This window comes from Dermacentor silvarum, chromosome 8 (assembly GCF_013339745.2).
Source record: "Dermacentor silvarum isolate Dsil-2018 chromosome 8, BIME_Dsil_1.4, whole genome shotgun sequence".
Taxonomy (NCBI): Eukaryota; Metazoa; Arthropoda; class Arachnida; order Ixodida; family Ixodidae; genus Dermacentor; species Dermacentor silvarum.
The window spans coordinates 155,032,888-155,051,495 of NC_051161.1; positions in this window are offsets into that span (position 1 = coordinate 155,032,888).

The following is an 18,608-nucleotide window of genomic DNA, read 5'->3' on the forward strand; positions in this document are numbered from 1 at the left end:
TGTGGCTTAATCAAGTGGAGCTTATTATTTGTTTCAGCGTCCCACAAGCGTTGCCAGTGGCTTTGCAGTTTGTTTCGTAGGAAAGGCTTCAGATCTGTAGCAGGGACAGCAGCGGGAAAACCAATACTTTGCGATGTCATTGGTTTGTCGATTTCGTTGGCAAGCACATTACCCTCGATTCCTTTATGGCCGGGAGCCCTGCATAATATAGCATGTCTATGAGATAGGTAAATGTTACACAAGAGTGAGTAAAGCTCAATAAAAACAGGATTCTTATGCTTTTGTAAACATGTTAGCACTTTTACAAATCTCAGAGTCTGACTATTATTGCCTTCTGTAGTTTCAATTTCTCTATATGTTTCACCGCACACAGTACTGCGTAGGCTTCTGCTGTGAAGATACTTGTTAGGGGGTTCAATACGTCAGATTTACGAAAAGAGGGGCCAACAGCCGCGTAAGATACGCCAGCATGGGACTTGGAGGCGTCGGTGTAGAATTCCGAGCACGAGTACTTCGATTGAAGTTCGCGGAAATGCATTGCAATTCCGAGCTCGGGAGCTTGCTTTGTGACCTCTACAAAGGATGGATCACATTCTATCACCTGCCACTCTCAGGGTGGTGACAGCTTAGCTGGAGGCATTAGGCGATGTTCTAGAAGTGGGACATCCATCTCTTCGCTTAGTTCTCTTACACACAGTGAGAAAGGCCGCCTCATAGAAGGTCGATTATAGAAAAGCGTTGTACACTTCAAATCATTAACGGTTATAGAACAAGGATGTTCCCGATCGGAGTCCACTTTGAGAAGATAGGTGAAGCTGATGTATGTTATCTATAGATGGAGTGACCACTCATTTGATTCTACATATAAACTTTCGATGGGGCTTGTTCTGAATGCGCCAGTAGCCAGGCGGATACCTAGATGGTGGACAGGATCTAGCATTTTTAGCGCGCTCGGAGCGGCAGAGTGATATACTACGGTAGCATAGTCCAATTGTGACCGAATGATGCTCTTGTGAAGATTCATTAAACATTTCCTGCCGCTGCCCCAGGATGTGCGAGATAAAATTTTCAGTAAGTTCATTCTCTTTAGGCATTTCGTCTTGAGATGTTTATGTGGTGGATGAAAGTAAGCTTAGAGTCAAGTATAATGCCTAAAAACTTGTGTTCATTGTTCATAGGTATTCGTTGTCCATACATCTCGATAGCGGGATCTGCAACGAGACCTTTCTTCCTGGTGAAAAAAAAAACACAAGAACTTTTGTGGGGGTTTACTTTCAACCCGTTTTTTTTCTGCCCACTCAGACCCTTTGTTCAACCCCTGCTGTACCTGTTTCTCGCACACTACGAGGTTACAGGACTTGAAGCCTATTTGTATATCACCCACGCAGATGGAATAAAAAATTGCTGGTGGGAACGAAGGCACGAAGCGTTTTCATTTTAACAATAAAGAGTGTGCAACTGAGCACTTCCCCTGGTATACATCAGTTTCTTGCACAAAAGGTCTTGCCAACAAAACATTGCCAACTCGAACACAGAATGTGCGATTCAGCAGATAACTTTCAATCGCATTTACCATATTGCCACGTATACCAAAGTGGGAGAGGTCTCTCAGTATTCGAAACCGTCATGTGGTGTCATAGGACTTTTCCATGTTTAGGAATACAGACAGCAAGAACTGTTTGTGAACAAAAGATTCGCGTATCTGCGCCTCAATACGTATCAAATGGTCTGTGGTGGATCGACCCTCGCGAAAACCATACTAGTATGGGTCTAGCAGTTTTTTTGATTCTAAGAAATGTAGTAAGCGACGGTTTATCATTTTTTCGAAGCCTTTGCAGAGACAGCTTGGGCCGATAACTCGATACAGACGATGTATCCTTGCCCTGCTTCAGGATAGGGAACACTATGGTCTCTTTCCAGTCAGAGGGGATCTCGCCGGAGGTCCACATAGAGTGATACAGACAGACAAGGGTTTTTCTTCCTTTGAGAGGGCAGGTTCTTCAACATTTCATATAGTATGCGGTCAGAGCCAGGGGAAGATTTGTTGCAATCGGTAAGTGATGCATGCAGCTCTGCTAGAGAGAAAGGTAAGACATATGGCTCGTTCCCGGTGCTCTTTTCGTCTAATTTATTTCTATTGCTGCTTTGTATTTTGTAAATGGTGGAGAATAGTGCAATGAACTGCGCACATGTTCAAAATGTGGCACTTGGTCTTCCAAGCTGTCGCCCTGTGTGTTTACCAAAGGGAGTGAATAATTTTGTCGTCCTCTTACCTTATTAACCCTGTTCCAGACTTTGGCCTCATCTGTATACGAGTGTATAGCTGATAAAAACGCCTGCCAACTCTCTCTTCTGGCCTGTCGGCACGTTCTCCTGCCTTGCGACTTTATATTCTTAAAAGTGATAAGATTCTCCGTAGTAGGAGAATCGCGTATAGTAACCCCCACGCATTGTTCTGTTTCCTACGAGCATTCCTACATTCGTCGTTCCACGATGGGACACGGTGATTGTATGCCACACTACTTATTTCGGATATGCATTTAGAAGCGGCATCAATTATGAAGGTAGTAAAATACGGCACAGCAGCATCAATTCCTAACGAAGACATGTTAGCCCAGGAGATTCTACTAGTAAAAGCTCGAAATTTCTCCCACTCGGCTGTATCAACCTTCCATCGAGGGGCTTGTGGTGAAGACTCATTTTCTTTGGTTGTTCTCAGTAGTACTGGGAAGTGATCGCTCCCGTGAGGATTTTTGGTAACTTCCAATCTAAGTTCAGATAATAGAAACGGGGAAGCTATGCTAAGATCATTAGAAGAAAAGGTTCTATTTGCGAGACAGTAAAATGTAGGTTCCTTCTTATTCTGGAGACAGGCACCAGAGGAGAAAAGAAATCCTTCAACAAGACGACCTCGCGCAACGATACGAGAGTCGCCCCACAGACTGCTGTGCGCATTGAAATCGCCAAAATCAAGATAAGGTTCTGGCACTTCGTCTACAAAGGACTGAAATTCATGTTTGTGTAAGTGATAATGTGGGGGTATGTAAAGCGAGCAAATGGTTAAAAAAAATTAAATTATGGGGTTTTACGTGCCAAAACCAGTTCTGATTATGAGGCACGCCGTAGTGGGGGACTCCGGAAATTTGGACCACCTGGGGTTCTTTAACGTGCACCTAAATCTAAGTACACGGGTGTTTTCGCATTTCGCCCCCATCGAAATGCAGCCGCCGTGGCCGGGATTCGATCCCGCGACCTCGTGCTCAGCAGCCCAACACCATAGCCACTGAGCAACCGCGGCGGGTGAGCAAATGGTGATGAGTTTGTTTAGAAGAACAAGTCGAACTTCCATTGCTTCAAGGGGCGTTTTTAGCTGCAAACGTTGACATGCTATGCTTTTGTGAATTACAATGGCAAAACCACCTCATGATGCGAGAGCATCATCGCGATCTTTACGAAACGTAACATATAGTCGGAGAAAGTTTGTATGTTTCGATTTTAAGTGCATTTCCTGTACACACAGCACCTTTGGATTCCTAAGAAGGCCTCTGACGTTCCATTGTATGATTTGTGTATCCGTAATGAAACTAAATTGGTGCTGTGTGTACTAAAAAGAAGGTATTGCTTTAGATTACGGAGCCCTTTCGAGGCCCCGTAACACGAGATTTATCCTTTCTGAAGCGGTCGAGGGAGCCTCGCCGCTCCTTAGGCGCTTGGTGCGCCGTCGGGATGGGTATAGTGGACATTGCCTCTTGTGAGGCGCCGGAGACGTGCTTTTGCGAGCGAGAAGTTTCGCGAGAAAGTCTCGCCGTGAAGGACGAGACATTTGCGCCCACCAGCGCGGAGGTCGATGGGGCTGCCTTTGCGCCTGAGCTGCGTCGGCTGTTGCCAGAGCTAGCAGGGCTCGGTGAGGGTGAGGCAGCCTTGACTGCACCCACCGTGGAGATGCTGGCGGGCCTGCGGGTTCACTACGCCTAGCGCTGGCTGCCACCGAGGACTGTTGTGGTGCCGGCAACCCTAGGGTAACCGGGCCTGTTTTCTGGTTGGGTGGAGTAGACTTAGCACCTTCCTCCCTGGGGGCTGGAGCCAGAAACGACAGCTCGCTACGCGCGGGCTGGGCAGGCGGCAGTAGCCGCTGCGATGCTGCCCCTTGACGAGCCGCATCAGCGTAAGTGGTCGTGTGGAATGGTGAGCACCTTTCGCGTACTTCCCCGAACGATATGTTTTCACGGACTTTCAGTGTTACGATTTCTTTTAGATGTGAAGCATCTTATGCTCGGGGCTATGTCACTCCCTACCTCCCGCCATCTATCCAACCGCCGTGCGTCCACACCCCTACTGCGCATGCGCATCCTCCTTCCCCTCCTCTCCTTGTCTGATCCCCTCTCCTCTCGGCATTCCTCCTCTCCTCTCCGGATTGCGCAACGAATGGCAACACCTGCGGCTCCGCACGCGATAATGCGAACTTGCGAAGCAGCTTAGGTTCGAGGCACGACGGTAGGCGCCCCAGAGCCACCGGCAACAGTCACCAACGCCGCGGGCGTTCGGTGCGAACACGGGCAAAACGCCGACGGCGTCGACAACAATTCTGCGTGTTGCTGGTGCTGCTGCATGTCCAAGTTTATACAGCTGATAAAACTACCCTGAGTCGACCCCATGGCACCTTCGCATACTACTCAGGGTTCCCCTACGGGAAGATGGTGTAATTCTTTCTTTTTTTTCCAGTTTGGACAAGACCGGGAGTATGCTGGATGGTCACCATTGCAATTACCGCAGTGAGGTGTGGCCTCGCAATTGCCTGAGGCGTGACCTTGTAATCCCCACTTAGCACAGGTGAGTCGACCACGGCAGCTCTTCGATCCATGGCCGAGTCTTTGGCATTGGTAGCATCGCCGAGGATTTGGGATGTATGGTCTTATGGCTATCTTTGTGTAGTCTGTTTAAATGCTTTGTGGCAAAGTGCTCAATTCAAAGGCAGGTATCAGGTGTTTCGTGGGAATTTCTTTGTTTTCCCGTCTCATAACAATGCGCTACACATTCGTGACGTTTTGCTCCTTCCATCCTTTCAACAGTTTGGTTTCAGATAGGCCGATGAGGTCTGCTTCAGACTCACTGCCCCCCGTACGGTGTTCATGGACCAATGCAGTGAAATGGTAACTGTGACATCACCAAAAGTAACAAGCTTGCTGAGTCTATTGTATTGCTCTTTATCACGAAGCTCAAGGAGAAGGTCTCCCCTTGGCATTTTGGTGACCTTGTAGCCAGAGCCTAGCGTGTTGGTTAAGCTTTTTGCAACTACAAATGGGGATGTGATTCTTGCTAGTTTTTCTGTTCTCTCACTGTGGACTACTTGAAATCGTGGGAAAATGTCTCTAGGTCAGGTGAACATGTTTATCGAACATCTCATCGGTTCGTCCCCTTTTCTAAGGTAGACGATCAAGAAGCCGAGTAAAAGCGGTGTTCCCATAGGATTTTGGTGTAATTCGGCAGCAATGGCAGCCACTCACCTTGGAGTCCAACAAGGGGACGCTGCCGCGCTTAACGTGTAAGGCTGCAGGCGCCAGTCGTACATTGCCGCTATAACCTGAGAGAGAGAGGATACCTACACAAGGTTAACCCAAGCCGCCTATGACGAGCGAGGAAGTAACAGAATAGAAGCGGTGACAGGACAGTGAGTACAGAAAAATAGAGCAGAAACAGATCAGAAAGGGGTACAGGAAAAGGCGACCACCGATTTCCCCCGTGTGGATCAGTCCGGGGGTGCCGTCTATGTGAAGCAGAGGCCAAAGAGGTGTGTTGCTTTTGCCGGGGGGGGGGCCTTAAAGGTCCAAACGCCCGGCATTAGCTCAATCTCCAGGATCCCCGTTTCCCCAGGCACGGCTAAGCCACGCACCATATGCGTGGGAGGATCCAACCCCCATGTGCCCGGGTATGTGGTGGCGCAACTCACCAAACGCTTGCTTGCGCAGACACCCCTGCGGGGAAGCTTCTTGTCCGCGCTCATGTTCGAATCAGCTCGGCGGAATAGGTGAGACATGTCGACTACCTACATGGCGACGCTTTCATTGTTTCCCTGGTTCCTTGCTTGTAGGGCAGCTTCGGCCCCCTTCCTGCGGTCCATACTCAGGTAAGTGGCAAGCAACTCCCGTCGGAAAGCATCCCACGACACAAATGTTGCTTCATGGTTTTTGAACCACGTTCTTGCACTGTCCTCTAACGCAAAGTAAGCGTTTCGCAACTTGCGCTCTCCGTTCCATTCGTTGAACTCCGCGTCGCGCTCAAAGCGTTCCAGCCAGTCCTCTGCGTCTTCAAATGTGTCGCCATGGAAACGCTCTAGCGTCACCGGCGGATTCACTACGATGTGAGTTGATGTGACCTGAGTTGTCATCTCGGTAGCGTTTCTGCTAACAGATGATGACGCTCCGAGAGAATCCGGCAAAGGGAAACACTCGGGAGGCTCACCACGTAGGCGACGACTGCTGCGTTGGTGAACAGGAGTCAGTTCGGTGGGTGTGAGTCGGCGAGGGTCTGGGCGGGTTTTTCTTCTCGAGAAGGGCTTGAACTGACACCCCGCACCTCGATCCGAGTTGTAACACACAGCTGATTGAAGGTACTTTAATAAATTTGCGTTGAGCGAATTTGTGCCCGACAAACAGACAAGGAAATTCTCACAAAGCATGTAATTATTGCGTTTGGAACAAGCGACCTTCCAGACTCAATCGAGACCGGATATTGTATGCTCCGTGTGGGACCGTACATTCCCAATCCGCGCCGATGCTTCAAGTGTCAGCGTTTTGAGCATGGGTCTAAGAGCTGCTGAGGGCGCGCTACTTGTGCAAAATGTGCTTCTAAAAAACATGTCTCAGACAACTGCACTTCCACAACCCATTGTGCCAACTGTGACGGAGACCACCCCACCTATTCGCGATCGTGCCCGTCATGGAAGAAAGAAAAAGAAATAGTACAACTCAAAGTCAAGCTAAACATTTCCTTTCCAGAGGCGCGCAAGCGCTTTCCTGCCCACAACCAGTCCAGTCCTTCTTACACCGATGTGGCGCGTCGGTGTGCATCGTCACATCTTGTGCCGGCCGCCCGAGTCAAACAGAGGGTGACGGCAGTTACGCCATCAGCCCCCCTGGCAGGAGCAGCCAGTGCTGTTCCGCCCCCTACCCCGCAGGGCGAGCACACCTCCGGGCCTGCTGGTCCCAGGGCCACTGCTCGTGCAGACCATCCCCCCAAAACCCCAGTGTATGCCCGCTCAGCGGGCGTCATCCATCGCCTCGGCAGTGGCGATCGATACAAGCAGCACTATTCCGGTGCCCCAGTGCCAAAGGAACCGCGTAGCTCTGTGGAGCCCGCCGGGAAAAAATGGAAAACCCCCATCACGCAGCCTGGAAAGGCCTCGTGACCTAGCTTAATCTATCGGTCTTACACACACAGCACAAAACACAAATAAAATGGATACACAGATACTACACTGGAATGTCAGAGGTCTATTAAACAATCTTGATGACATTAAGGAACTCCTAAATAAGTACAATCTAAGGGTGCTGTGTGTCCAACAAACACACCTTAAATATTCACACACTAACTTTCTCCGGCAATATGCGATCTATCGCAAATATCGCAACAATGCCCTCGCCTCTTCAGGTGGTGTGGCCATAATAGTAGATAAAGGTGTCGCCTGCCAGCATCTGAAGCGATAAACTACCCTTGAGGCAGTTGCAATCAGAGCTGTGTTGTTTCATAAGCTAGTAATAATTAGTTCTCTATACATCCCTCCTTGCTACAAACTTTTCAAAACAGAATTCCAAGGCTTTATCACAGAACCTCCCGAACCTTACATAGCAGTAGGCGATTTAAATGCACATAACACCCTCTACTGAGATTCTCGTTGTGATGCAAGAGGGCGCTTAATTGAAAACTTTCTTTTCTCTACAGATGCGTGCTTGTTAAAAAAACGCGAACATTCTACAGTGTTGCACACAAAACATACTCATCTATAGATTTAAGTATCGCATCAAGTACACTTTTGCCATACCTAGAGTGGAACGTCATCAAAAATTCATACGGGAGTGACCATTTCCCAATCATCCTAATATTAACAAAAGACGGTGAGTGTGCTCCACATCTGCCCCGTTGGAAAGTCGACGGTGCCAACTGGAAACGATACAGAGAGCTGACGTATATGACCTGGGATGACATCTGTATCCTTCCTATCGATGATGCAGTGTCGTATTTTACGGCGTTTATAACTGATGCTGCGTCAATATGTATCCCTGAAACAAATGAATCGCCCTCTAAACGTCGTATTCCCTGGTAGAATGAAGAGTGTAAGGAAGCACGCAAAAATCAAAATAAGGCCTCGAGTCACCTTCGCGACTCTCCTACTACCGAGAACTTGATCAGGTTCAAGAAAATAAAGTCGGAAGATAGATGAACTCGCCGCCGTGCGAAAAGGGAAAGCTGGCAGAGATACATCTCCAGCATTACTTTATATACAGACGAAAAAAAAGCCTGGTACAGGGTAAACAAGATAAAAGGCCGCGAAACTCATCCGCTACCATTAGCAAATACACAAGGCGATAAACTCATTCACCAAGCTGATTCTCTAGTGGCGCATTTTGAAAAGATTTCTAGTTCGTCCCACTACTCACATACATTCCTGAGATACCGGCAGCAAGCGGAGCGGCTGCCTCTGGGTCGGAAAGGAAATATAAAAGAACCTTACAACCGTCCATTTAACACGGTGGAATTTCATGCTGCACTGAATGGTTCTAACAAGTCCTCTCCAGGAAGTGACAGAATGATGTATGAAATGATAAAACACTTACATCCTGAAACCCACAAAACACTACTGTCACTCTTTAACACCATGTACTATGCCGGCTACATTCCGTCCGCCTGGCAAGAAGCAATCGTCATTCCTATTCTCAAAGAAGGGAAGGACCCTCCCTCGGCCAGTAGCTATAGGCCTATAGCTCTGACGATTTGTACACGCAAACTCTTTGAGAAAATGTTTAACCGGCACCTCATCCATTTTATTGAAAGCAACAAAATAGTCGATCCCCTACAGTGCGGTTTCAGGGAGGGTAGATCCACAACAGATCACCTTGTCCGCATCGAGACAAATATCCGTGAGGCCTTTGTGCACAAACAGCTTTTCTTATCAGCATTTTTAGACTTGGAGAAAGCATACGACTCAACTTGGCGTTTTGGAATTCTCCGTGACCTGGCTGGAATGGTAGTCCAAGGCAACTTATGAAATGTGATTCGGAGCTACCTCTCTGATCGCTCGTTCCATGTCAGAGTTGGTAACGTCCTGTCTCGACAATTACTACAGGAAGCTGGTGTACCACAAGGCGGTGTGCTGAGCTGCACATTATTTATTGTCAAAATGAACTCGCTCCAAACTGTCATACCACGTACAATGTTTTACTATGTAGATGTGGATGACGTACAAAATGGTTTTAAATAATGTAGTATTTCTATCTGCGAGCGACATGTACAGCTTCGGCTAAACAAATTAAAAACTGGGCTGACGAGAATGAATATAATAATATATGAATATATATTGCCTGACCCCACTATTTACCGTAATCGACAACAGCTACCTGTGAGCCATGAATATAAATTTGTGGGCCTCATTTTAGACTCTAAAATAACATTTATCCCCTACCTAAAATATCTCAAAGTGAAGTGCCTGAAGACAATGAATCTACTGAAGACCTTGTCCCGGACATCTTGGGGAAGTGAATCGAAGGTGCCTCTTAAGCTTGTACAAAAGTCTCATACGGTAGCGCCTTGACTACGCAGCTATAGTCTAAAACTCGGCTACGCCTAGTGCTTTGAAGATTCTAGATTCCGTTCACCCCTTGGTTATCCGTCTTGCTACAGGTGCCTTCAGAACTAGTCCTGCTGAAAGCCTGTACGTTGAGTGCGACGAGTGGTCTCTAGATTTCCAAAGGACATATTTGAGTCTCTCGTACGCCCTGAAAGTTAAATCAGACATCCAGCATCCATGTCATTCTACCATTCGCGACATGTCCACTGTCAGGCTGTTCCGAAACCGCCCAGCCAACAGGCCCCCTCTGTCTCTCCGGTTGGAAGCACTGTCAGAAAAAACAGAGGTCCCTCTTCTATAGAATGTACCAATGGCCCCTACTTTGCTTCTACCGCCTTGGGAATGGCAGACAGAATGGCAGTGTGACATCTCTTTCATAGAAATATCCAAAGAAGCTCCTGAGGCACACATACATTCACACTTTCTTTAACTTCAAGAAAAGTATTCCTGTGCTGAATTTTACAAAGATGCTTCAAAGTCTCCTGCTGGCGTTGCTTACGCAGCTCTCGGACCATCATTTTCAACATCTGGGGCACTAAATCCACACACAAGTATCTTTACAGCGGAAACATACGCTATACTCTCGCCTATGAAACACATAAGGCTCACAAATGTTGCTAGGGCTATTGTCTTCGCAGACTCATTAACTGTAGCCAGAGCCCCAATTAGTCTACGAAAACATAAGACTGTGTTTTTAATGAACTTACAGCTTGTTGTGCTCTGCATATAAGTACAACCAAGTGACTGTTTTATGCTGGGTACCTGGCCATAAAGGTATAAAAGGCAATGAATCTGCTGACGAAAACGCTACGTCAATCGCCTTTTGCGAGACAGACGCAAATATCCCCATTCCTGCCATAGACCTAATGTCTTTTCTACGCCGTAACCTGAGGAAGCGTTGGCAAGGAGATTGGGATACCCAAGTAATAAATAAACTACACATCTTATAACCAAACCTAGGGAACTGGATAACTGGGAAAATGGCACGATATAACGAAGTGCTTGTTTGTCGATTAAGAATAGGACACACTTACAGCACTCAGTCTTACCTGTTGACTCGGAGTGATCCTCCGCTTGTAGTAAGTGCGGCAATATTCTGAGAGTTGTTCATGTTCTTATTCAGTGCCCTGCAATAGAAGCAGAGAGGAAAAGGTATTTCCCTTCTGCATTTCGCGACAACATACATCTACACCTGGCATATTTTCTTAGCTATGAATCACTTTTTAACCTGAAAACCCTCTTAGCATTTTTAAACGAAATAGACATCCTGAAAATTATTGGGACAGGTAATTTTTAGCATGTTATTAACAGCCCTTGTATTCAAGGGCTCTCTTCAAGCGCTAGTGCCACTGTTATATTTGTTACATGATACGTTTTTAACGAAACCTTGCTGCCATAGCCCCCATCACTAACTAGCAATTGTCATTATTTTACCACTTACATATTTTACGCCATTTACTGCGGCAGTTTTAAGCCCTTTTACAGCCATGTCACATCTACCATGAAGAATTTTATTGCCCACGTCATCCACAATTCATCGACGGCATTATCATTTGTCATCGAGCTCTTTGGCCCTACCTGGCCCTTGCGCCATAAAACACCACGCATCATCATTTAATAGAATGAAACAATTACTGTTGTCTTAAAAATGTGCTTTCCATAGTACAAGTACATCAGCAACACAATGAATCTACAAGTGCAAATGAATGCTGACATTTCTCCTTTGCCGCTGTGTATTCAGTTTTCATGCCGTTTCACACTTGCAGAAGAAGAACACTCCCCCTGTAGTGTTTGATTCTAGGACATAATCATGCTGTGGAGCTATACTCACATTCGAGAATATTTGAATAAACGCTAGATAATGCACAAATTCCGTCTATTGGCTTTATTATATAACGAAAATGGATCCCCGAGGCGCATCTCAACACTGTCGTCACGTCACACAATCTTACAAAATAGCGCATGTAAATCTGAATAAACGGTGATGGCTTCGGCGTTTAGAATGCAGGCTAATGGTATTTATTTCTATCAAAACAAAAGACGCACACCAGAGTGTTTTATTAAGCGAAAATGCGGCAAAAAAGTGTCCCTAAAAACATCTCGTTTCATCCTAGGTGCAAGACAGCGGGACAAAAATTTGCAAGATAATACGCACCGCAGTTTAAGGGGCACAACAGTTGATTTGACGAAGCTGAAGGAGTACGCGGTAAAAAAAGGCCACACTCGGGCGTTCTGGACGGGTTTAGAGGCGAGAGCGCTGGCAACTCCACTAAACACAGTGGTAAGCGCAAGTGACGCCTTGAAAATTTTCTCTCTTCATGAGACAGGCGCAGCAGTCTTGCTCCACGTTTCGAGGCATCGCATTTCGAGGGAAGAACGACGCGCGCAGTAGTAGAAAAGCACCACCCGCATACGGGCCTCCAAGCCTATGACTGCAGGCGCCACTAAAAGTTACCACATACCAAACAATAACGAATGCTCCGACAACCTTGTGGGCCTATTCATACCCAAAAGGCACCGCGGACAAGGCCCCCGAGAGAGGGAGGGGTGGCTTCAGAGGAGGTTGGCTTGCCGAGGCTAGCGGAATCACGTGACGCTCCCTCCTAGTTTTTTTTTTCTGCCTCCATGGTATCGAGCCCCTTGTCACGCGATTAAAACCCCTTGATAATTTGAAACAAGCGACACTCTCCTTCCGGCCGCGCTTTCCTCCTCGATTTTCCTCCCCCACCGGCTGCGCGCGCTGCGCCCGGCACGCTACTGCGCCTGGGCTCCCGCGGACGGGCCGCAGAATTCGATGGATGCGCATCATTTTGGGCCAGTTGCGCGCCCCAATGGCGTAGAAAATATTCAAAAATGGTGATAACACCATGGAGAATGCTGAAGGCAACGTTTATGATGAGGTTGGTTTCATCTTAAACCCGTATGAATGAAACACACTGATGTAAAAGGAGCTTTGAGGCGAGTTCTATAATCCAGTTATTTTTTCTCTCACATGATATGCTGCTTTACCTTGTGCAACTGATCTAGTATTGCTTGTGGTAAATCTCTCTGTGTTTGGCAGTTTTTTCTTGCATTTGCGCGGATGTGCACCGCAGGTATTATATTCAGCGTGCCTTCTTATAATGAATTACTGGTGAGTTCATCATCCATCCATGTGTTTGTCACAATGCCAAAGTAGCTTTTGCGCTGTGGTTTTGCATTATTAATAGGACGGTTGCGCAATTTCAGTGCGATGAAGCGGTGCCGGCCACCACTCATGGCTCACAATAACAGAAGCTGAGGAAAGGTATTTACAGATAATTCTTCAGGCGTCGGTGTCAATGAAGCTTAAAAAATACTCGGTATACCTATGGGAGAAGGCATTCTATATTTTTAGGCAAAAGAAACGCCTCTGGATAAGGTACTTTGATAGTTCACACCGACATACCGTTAAAATATGTAGTAGGATAGTTAAAATTGTTATTTAGATTAGCGGGAGGCCCTATTGCCGACCCATCGTAGTTTGCGGGCAAGCATGCGGTGGCGACAGGCTCTGCATAAAGGATCATAGTGTCGTTGGCTGCGTTGTTAAGCTACCAAAATCATTATTGCTGAAATTATTAGAGGCGGGACAAGGAGCAAGCAGCAGCAATCACTTACGGCGTCAGTTCGAGGTTCATGCCGCTGTCGAGGGGCCTTCCTGTGCTTCACGACATGTCGGTGGAGAAAATTCTTGGAACTGCGTTGGGGCTTCAGCTTTTTTTCCAAGTTCTTGTAGTATGAGCGGCTCAAATTGGTCTTCAGTGAAATGTAGCTAGAACATTTATCGAAGAGTTCATCATTCAGGCAGGATAAACAAAACGTCCTGTATACAAGTACAAGTGGCTAATACGCTGCCGTGATAAACATTATTTCGCACATCATATTCCCTGCATTTCTACATCCTAATCATAATCATTATTTATTACTCAACGTTCGTAATCAAAGCGCATTGATCCAATGACATCGGCTTGTGTTACATGGATGGAAAAGGTTTACCCAGAGAACAAAACCGAAGAAAGGTGATTGTAACGCATTCGCTATTAAGCGAAGATTCCCGGCCTCCGCCTAGAAGTCAACAGCAAGGGTGCGCGATCGCTTCCTGCACATTGCCTGTATCCGTGAGAAAACCAAATAATAATCGTCACCCATTCACGCGTGCATGGCAGCCCAGTTCAAAGCAGATTCAAGTACTGAAAAAGATTACCAGGTGTCCTTAGCTATCGCCTAAGAGACGCGAATGCGAGTCTTGTAAAATCTACTGTAATTCACCTCAATCGACACTAATCCACCTTCACGCACCTTCTTCGACATTAATTCATTATAATCCTCCTTAACACACCTTAATAGACTTTAATCCACCTCAATGCACCCTAATCCTCCTTAATACACCTTATTCGACCTTAATCCACCCTAATCCCCCTTAATACACTTTATTAGACCTTAATTCATCTTCATTCTGCTTCATGCACGTTAATCGACGTTAATCCACCCTAATCCTCCTTATTACATCTTGATCTACCCTAAACCACCCTAATCCAACTTAATCCTCCTTAACCGACCCAAAAGCCTCCTTATTTAACCTTAATCCACCTTAATCGACATTAAACCACCTTATTCCAATCATTAATCAGTCACGAATTTACTTTGCTCATCATTGATAATCTATTATACACGGCTGGACATGATTTGGCTCGCTTCCGGTCTTTATTAGGCCACGTTACTTTCTGTACCTCAAACACTCACCTTTAAACATATCCAACTAAGGGTCTCGCCTTAAAATGTAGACTAGCTGGCGCTCATAGCCTGCAATACCGCGGGTATACTTCCCACTAATTATTTCAGGCCCTGCATTCATTGTATTTAAATGACTGACATGCACATCGAAGCTGTAAATAGCTCCGCTACAAGCTGCTATTCTGATTTTCAGTAAAACAGGCAACGGATCCTAACAATCACGAAAAGTGCCATCGAGAGGCTATACCATCGGGTATATTTATTCAGTGGGAAGCAGAATCTATAATGCTGCATTTCCGATTGAATAACAGTTGACGACGTGCGAGGTATGGAGTCCCAGCAGAATATTCAGCATTCCGAGGAGAACCCCATTTTTATGCAACGTACAAATTGCCGCAACAAAAACGCTCGTGAGCAGGCCGGAAGAATTGAAAAAACGCAGCATTAGGTGATGCTTTCATATGAGCAATAAGAAAGGCGCCTTACCTCGCAACAATACTGTTCCTTGTCGGAACAAAGTTCTTTCGGCCAATGTTGTGCATTCACTGCTTCTTGCGCAAGTCATCACGCTTTCCTTGCGGTATCGTCAAAGCTGCATAGCCATCATCACGCTTCTTGCTGCAGTTATATGCGCAGCAGCACGGCATAGCGCTAGCAGACAGTGCACTAAACAGCGTGCAATGTTAGCGTACGACGTTCTCTATACACCGAGCCAACCGAGCTAAGGCGCAAAATGGCGCGAACGAAAATGCAGAACACAAGGAAAACGCAAGCTCCGCTCGTTTCCAAGGGCAAAGGCAGGGAGACCAATCATCGTGCAGGAAAAATGGCGCAAGACCGTCTGCCGTGGAGGAGACTCGCGAGGGGCTAGGAGGAGGCGAGGAGGTCGTGCGCCGGTGGCCGAGTGCAAAGAGTGGCGGTACATTATAATTATCAAGGGGCTTTACACGCGATGTGAGATGCGCGCCGCATAGCGCCGATGCTTGCAAACTTTGCATTGTGGTTGCGTTATATTCAACCAGGTGTCACGACATGTTGCAGTTGCATCACATTGTGACACGGGTCAAGGGATGTGACATGTGCGCCGCGTAGTCTCGATACTTGTGTTTGCTCTTCGGTACAAGTTATGGCGCCTCGCACGGTACGAACCGCAGCTGAGGAAGCGAGTCGTAGAGCGAGTCGTAAGCAAGTCGTGGTTTCAGCGCACGCGGCTGCAACCAGGCAACGTGGGGTTCTGCAGACTGCAGCGCAGAGAGCAGCACAAGCAGCAGTAGCTCGCCGTCGACGCCAATCGGGCAGTTCAGCACGTTCTCGCGAAAAGGACGCAGACACTTCGCCGCGAAGACCCTCTAGTGCGTGCTGCAGAAAATGGTGCTCCTATGGAGCCTTTCCTCTAGCTTACGCTGTGACTGTGCTGCGTGTTCTGTGCAGGCCTGTGACTTCTTTTTCAAGGGAAGCTTGTATACGCTAACCTGCTTCGGCGATGTAGTGCTAAAAAAACGCCTACTCTCAAGCTGTACATGTGGCTCGTGCTCCGCACGCGCTCATGCTACTGCTCCCGCGTTCTACGCCGTCGTCTGCTTCCACAACTGGCTGTGTCACCGCTAATCATTCCAGCGTAGAATTGCACTTCTCTTCTGTCGTCGTAATGGGCAGCGTTTACGGGGGTATGAGCCATTTCTTAAGGGGGTATGAGCCAGTAGTCTTACATAACGGACAGATTTAATTTGGAAGAAATTTCATGGAAATCCATGCTGAATGAACGCGATCGGCAAAGGGCTCGTAGTCGACGTGACAATTCTAGCGTGAGGGCTTCCGAAGCCCAGGCGAAACGTCAGCGAAGAGCCGCGGACGCCGAATTGAGGGAGCCTGATGTTGAGGCCAAACGTCAGCGTCGTCTAGCCCTCCAGCAACCCGAAAATGGCGGTGCATGCCTCGGCAACGCTAGCGCCAACTTCCCCGGTGCGACGGTCAGGTTCCAACGCCAGTTTGTCAACCGGAACTTCAGAGCCAGCTGCAGTGCGTGTGACCGGTTGTGGTTCGAACACAACGTGGTACTCGGCAGTGAAATTAGTGCGCAGGAACACCGAAGAAACACAAGAGAAGCTTCGCTTACCCCCATCTCCTCGACAAGGGAGGCGCTACTCATGCTTCTTTTTCTTTTTTTACAGTAGAGTATAACGTTGTCGAGCCAACTCTACTTCGCTGAGGATCCGTTTTAGTGGCATTTTTTATCGTCAGTTGCACGCCGCTGGCATTTTCCACCAGCCACCGCAAGCTAAGCAAGGGGAAGAGGGCCAATTCCTGGCCTCAGCATTACTCTCCTCAACCAGTTATCTAGTTTCACTGCGCTAACTTGGCCTCACAGAAACCCTCTCAACTTCTGCATGTTCCTTTTTTGTTTTCAAATAGTTATAGATAAGAAAAACCAGTGAAAATTGGCAATGCCATCCGCTTTGAACGCAAACAAAAGTGTCCTCCTATAAACAAGGAGAGCGTTCGATTGGCGGTTCAAACAACGCTGAGGGTCACCGCCTGATGCTTGCGTCAGCGTTTACATAAATTTGAGGTCAAAAGATAAGAACAAATACATATTGGAATAGAATGTTATGGCACCCCATATATACGTCTCTCGCGCTGAGCGTAGAATCGAATGTTTGACAACTCGACCAACTCTCGATTCTTGTTGTGAATTCTCATCTCTTGTAAAGATTACCTGAGCAATAAATCGCCGCTCTGTGAAATTATTCCTGATGATAGGCATTATATTATGGTGTGCTTCCTCATTATTTCATTCAAAGAAACCGAGAAAAAAAGGCAGTTGCCGGATTTTCGTGAGAATGGATTTCATTCCGGGCACTCCACATGGTGCGTCCATGTAGATCTAGAGAGCCGCATTAAACTCGCTCGTCGCAAACGAGAGTATTCAGATGTGGTGACGCTGTATGTAGGAAAAGCATACGACACTGTAGAATACCTTATTTTACTCAATAAACCTAAGTCTAAGAATTTACCGAAGTGTATTACCGCATGGATATATGAATTTATGAGAGATAGAGCATCTTATGGTTATCAACGCGGCATTGCGACGTCTAAATACAAGCAAACAAGAGGTGTACCCAAGGGTGCCATTTTTACTCCCATTTTTTTAGCATTTTGCTAAGTACAATTCCTTTGTCCAGGGAAGTAAACGTTTATGTTTATGCGGGCGATGTCGCATTTTTTAAATCTGTACCTAATGTACACTCACTGCACCAGTCGCTGCAGAATTACCTAAGAAAGCTTGAGACATGGCTAGATGAGTTATGCATGTAATTAGATGCCAGTAAAGTTGCTGTACTAGTTCTCCCGTTAAATGCACCAGTACATATATCCCTCCAATATCACCAGGAATGCCTCAAGTTGACTCGGTGAAATACCTTGGTCTCATATCCGACGGCAAGCTCGTCTGACACACTCACAGTGAACATATCACAGCAAAGGCAGAACGTGCCGTAGCTACGCTCCAGCGGCTCAGTCACCGTCGCTCGCAACTCCGTAGTGGTACTTTGTTGGCGATATGTAAGATGTATATTCGGCCCATATTAGAATTCCGCTGCCTGTTATTTTCTGGTGGTCCCGCCTCTAAAATTAAACCCCTGGTGCTACTAGAAAAAAATATCTACAATTATGCCTTGGGCTACCTAGATTCGTTGCCAACACTGTATCAGGAAGCTAATATACCCACTCTAGATTGTAGATTCCGCATGCTTACTGTTCAGACCTTTTACAAAAAAAAATTTGAGTTTTCAAGGAGACGTGCACAATACATTGTTTTCACTGAACCGACTGAGTTTTTTAACGTGTCGTGGTCTCGATTACACAGTCCTCAGGAATATATCTGCACGCACGGCTACAACAATTCAATGTGTCAATACGTCAAGTTTGCCATTCGAATAATGCCTTAACATACCTCAAAATTGAATTGGAGGACACCTTTCCAATCATGCTAAACTATTGCCTAGCAGACATT